This window comes from Mustela erminea, chromosome 2 (genome assembly GCF_009829155.1).
Source record: "Mustela erminea isolate mMusErm1 chromosome 2, mMusErm1.Pri, whole genome shotgun sequence".
Classification (NCBI taxonomy): Eukaryota; Metazoa; Chordata; class Mammalia; order Carnivora; family Mustelidae; genus Mustela; species Mustela erminea.
This window is the reverse complement of record NC_045615.1, coordinates 108,899,085-108,904,328: the sequence shown is the minus strand read 5'-3', so window position 1 is coordinate 108,904,328 and position 5,244 is coordinate 108,899,085.

Here is a 5,244-nt window from a genome sequence, read left to right as displayed (position 1 = left end):
GTGGCTCAGTGGGTTAAGCCTCTGCCTTCGGCTCAGGTCATGGTCTCAGGGTCCTGGGATGGAGCCCCTCAGCAGGCTTTCTGCTCAGCAAGTCTGCTTCTCCTTCTCCCTCGGCCTGCCTCTCTGCCTACTTGTGATCTCTCTCTCTCTGTGTCAAATAAATAAATTTTATTTATTTATTTGACAAATAAAAATTTATTTATTTGACAGATAAAATATAGAAACATATAATTACAAAGTGAAAAAAAGAAAAAAAAAAAAAACGAACTCTGAACCTGACCTAGATTGGGAATGTCGGTCTGGGAGAGCTTCACAGAAGGAGAGACCCTTGAGCTGAGATCTAGAGGATGGGCTGGAGATAACTGGCGGGCACAGAAGGTGGAGCAGAAGGTTAGCATACTCTGAGCCCATAGGGAGAGCCAGACCATTCTGCTGATAGAGTTTGGTTGCATCCTCTATGACGAAGTCGTGGAGAATTGAGAGCTGGGAGGATTTCTTATCTGGTTTGGGCATCAGCACCTGCTAAGGTGTGAATGCTTGTGTCGCCCCAAATTCCCGCGTTGAAATCCTACTTTCTAAAGTAACCGCATGGGTAGGTGGGGCCTTTGGGGGGTGCTTAAACCAGAAGGGCGGAGCCCTCACGGCTGGGATCCGCGGCTCGGGTAAGAGCTGCAGCGAGCTCCTTAGCGCCCCCAGCAGGTGAGGATGCGACAGGAAGGCGCGAGCCTCTGAACCTGAGAAAAGAGGTGCTGGTACCTCGGACTTGGAGAGGACTTCCCAGCCTCCTGAACTATGACAAAGAAACTTCTGCTGTCTGTAAGCGCCCCAAGTCTGTAGGATTTTGTGATAGGCACCCAGACGGACTAAGACAGTACCTTTTTGGTGGGGCAGGAAGGCCTGTTTGGGATTCACGTAACAAGAGGGGGTGGCTCAAACCTCCAACCGCGAAAGTGCAGTGACCACCGATGCTCAGCACTGCCGAGTACAAGGAGGTTGGAAAGAATGTGCCCAGCAAGGGGCCTCACAACCAGCAGCACAAGCCCAGACAAGCAGCTGCGTGCGCACGGACAAGCGGTCACCTCGGGCTGCAGCAGCCATAACACCACTAGGACCCCACCAGCACCGTGCTTCCAGCTGGACAGTGTGCGTCCTCGGCTGCACCTCCATTTACCTCTCCCCTGAACAGGAGCCTCCTAACACATGCAGCTGGCAGGTGAGCTTGATGTCATGTGTCTGCACCCCCGCTTCCAGGGCGACTGGGAAGGCAGGCTGCCAGCATCTTTCTTGGGGAAGAGGGACCTAGGGAAGAAAACTCTCAGGCACATGCGATGGAGGCATCCTTTTCTAAGACTGGGCACAGCAAGAGCCTCCATTGCCCTGTTTCTTATCTATGAAAAAGAGCCAGTTAAGACAAAATAAAATGCCCTTTGTCTGAAAATACTTCCAGTCAGGACCAGCTATGTAATTTGCAGGGCCCAGTGAAAAAATACAAATGTTGGGCTCCTTGTTCAAAAATTTAGAATTTAAAGTCAGAGACAGAAGAGCATTAGACCAAGCTGGGCCTTTCTGAGCATGGGTCCCAGAGTATCTGCGCAGATACACACCTTTGAGGCTGGTTCTGCTTCCTCCTTCCTCTGCAGCCAGTAGAATTGTTTTGTATGAACAGTTGTCTAATCTAGTGTTAGACACAACAGGAAGGGGGGAACTCAAATGATATTCTTTATAACACAATATCTGCAAAGGTCTGGATCCTTCCGGAAACCTATTAGAGTTCATTGGGAGGCATTACACTGGAACATACACAAGGAAGATGAAATTGTGTAACTCCAAGGCTAAATTGAGAAGAAGAGTTGCTTTGGCCAAGCTTGTTCATCCTGCCTGTCCTCATACAATGCCCTACAGCTTGTCACGGGATATGGTTTGCCATATCCCATGTGGGGGATATGTGGGGGAACTAGGGCAGGACTTTGAAACATTACAAAGGATTCCTTTCTCCGTTCCTTCTTTCCTTTCTTCGTTCCCTCCTCCCTCCCCCCTCTTCCTTCCTTCCATCCTTCCTCATACAAACGTTGGTCACATATATCCTTTGAAGCTAAAATAAGACATCCATAGGCTGACACTACATGCCAAAGGCTACAAGATTTATATAAAAAGAGAAAACATCCCAAAATTCAGCCATCAATACCAGGTTTCTCCAAAACCCCATAGGACCTTAGCTAATAAAAGAGAAAGCTGGAAATTGGTAATACTCATGCTCATATGCATGGAGAACTCTACTTGCTGTGTAAATGTGTCTTTTTGTTTTGTTTTGGGGGTGGGAAGGTAGATTTTGTTTACTTATTTGAGAGAGAGAGAGCGTGCACATGTGAGAAAGAGTGCACAAACGGTAGGGAGGGACAGAGGGAGAGGGAGAAGCAGACTCCCGGCTGGGCAGGAGCCCCAGTATAGGAAGCTCCATCCCAGGATCCAGAGATCATGACCAGAGCTGAAGGCAAATGATAAAGGACTGAGCCACCACGTGCCCCTAGATGCCATGTAAATATAAGTCTAATTTCTGCCTGCAGTGCTCAGGTGGTTTGAGTAGAGGTATGACAGTATCAGTTCTTGAGGTAGAAAGTATGTTACCCTGACAGGTGTCCTTAAACATGCTGAGACAAGGAAGAGAGATGCAAATACAGACAGGAGGGAAGTTGGGTTTGAGGACAAGACAAGACTATCTTGTGTCAAAAGTGTAAGGGAGATCATATGATAGTTGTCTTTCTCTGCTTATTTCGCTAAGCACGATACACTCTAGTTCCATCCATGTTGTCGCAAATGGTTAAGTGGGTAGAAGAAGAATCAATGAAACAAGATGGAATTGGGAGGGAGACAAACCATAAGTGACTCTTAATCTCACAAAACAAACTGAGGGTTGCTGGGGGGAGGGGGGTTGGGAGAAGTGGGTGGGATTATGGACATTGGGGAGGGTATGTGCTTTGGTGAGTGCTGTGAAGTGTGTAAATCTGGTGATTCACAGACCTGTACCCCTGGGGATAAAAATATATGTTTATAAAAAATAAAAAATTAAAAAGTGTAAGGGAGAAGCAAAAGCAAAGATGTTATGTGGATAGCAGGGTTGGAAATCTACAAAGATTGAGAACATGGATGGAGGAATAAAGGAGTCCGTTTAGATGATTCTGGAACACATGCAGGGATTCTTAACATTTGTGGGGTCTTATTAGTATAGCAGAGGGGAAAGCACCCCACCTCTGGCTGTGTAAACCCCCTTCCACTTACTAGCTTTGTGATCTTGAGGAAATGATTTAACCTTGTCAAGCCTCAGTTTCCTTGTCTGCAAAATGAGGATAGTGATGGGGCGCCTGGGTGGCTCAGTGGGCTAAAGCCTCTGCCTTCGGCTCAGGTCATGATCCCAGGGTCCTGGGATCGAGCCCCACATCCGGCTCTCTGCTCAGTGGGGAGCCTGCTTCCCCCTCTCTCTCTGCCTGCCGCTCTGCCTACTTGTGATCTCTCTCTGTCAAATAAATAAATAAAATCCTAAAAAAAAAAAAATGAGGATAGTGATGATAACTCTGTGGATATTAAATCCTTTATCCAACATTTATAACAGTGCCCACTTGGTGATAAGAACTCAATAAATACTAGCTACGGTCCTGATGTTGGTGATGATAATGAAGACAGCTGATGACAGCGGGCAAGGGAGTTAGCTGGTCTTTCCTGTCAGAGCACCAGGATGGGGCCAGGGAGCCTGCAGATGTCACAAGGGTGGGATAATGGTGAGAGAGGAGGATGCAGGGGAGAAAGAGATGGAAGGCAGGGGCTTGCCCAGAGCAGTGTCTAGATCCTCTTTAGATATTCATGGGGTTATGTTATGTGTGTATTTGTTATACCCAGGGATCATCAAGCTGCACAGTTTTCCTACTTTGCAGCAAATAGTTGGTCAAGTGTCCACAAAAGTTGAGTAGAGGCACTGTCAGGAGGACCTCACCTAGAGATGAAGGCCATTGGAGTAAGTGAGAAAGAGCTCTGGACTCAGGGCTGCACCTTTGAGGAACAGCTCTGCCACCCGAGGGCAATTTCTTTTCCTCTACGGAGCTTTACGGGTCCTATGGGAAGGGAAAGGGATTCCGCTGCCTGTTTCTGGCTGCTGGGGCATTGGAATCAGTGAGTTTTCACGTCTGAATCTCCCTTGCTTGCTTTATGGAAGAAAAGGAACAGAGAATTGTCTGTGACAAGCTTTAGGTTTTGTTTTTATCTTCTGGAAATGTTTTGTGTTGGGTCAAATGACCACACATATATGATAGGTGCATGTGTGTATGTGTGTGCATATTTCTCTTTCTCTGATTATAAATGTAATGCATACTCATTAGAGAACTTCTGGAAAATACAAAAAGCCAAACACCAAAAACAGGAATCACTGATAAGAGCACTACCCATAGATCACTGCTCTGCCTTTGGGTTTATTATATTTCCTTTCATTCACTTATCGTATGCATGTCATTCAAATACAGAAACATAATAGAATTTGTTAAATTTGTATTATATTTTAGTAGGTTTTGATGAAGTTCTAGAACCTAAGTGAGGTTCGGTGGGCTGAGGTCTGGAGCCGATGACCAAGAAAGAATTCTTGAGACATCTTTGGTGCAAAATGGTGGTTTATTAAAGCACGGGGACAGGACCCATGGGCACGAAGAGCTGCTGCCCTGGTTGTGAGGGATGGCAGGTTATGTTCCCTGCAGTTAGAGGAAGGTGAAGGGAAGGGAAGTTTCAACGGAGTTTTCATGTGCTAAAGAGGGCCTACAAGGTGCCAGGAGGTCCGAGGCCTACCGGAGGCCTTGCCCTTACCCTTGCTTGATCAATGTTGTCTTTAGACCAGCCATTAACATTAAGAGAGTTGGGAGACTTTTTGGTGGGATGTCACAATCCTGCTATCAATCATCTTTGTGAGTGAGATTTAGGACATTTGTAAACCAAGGGAGACTCCTGTCTAGCAGGATTGTGAGCTCTGCAAGTTAATTATTTGGTTATTGCTCAAGGCAGTCAGGGCTGCCTGAGGGATGCTACACACATGACTGAGGGGGAGCGGATGGAGAGGGGGGTGCAAGGCGCCAGCTTTTGCTTTGTCTTCAGCCAGCCTCGTGCTCCCTCATCAGTTTTATATTTCTTGTTGACATTTTCCTATGTGATTAAACGTTCTTTGAAGACATTTTAGTTACATACAGAGAAACTCCTCTTTTTGACGTACAG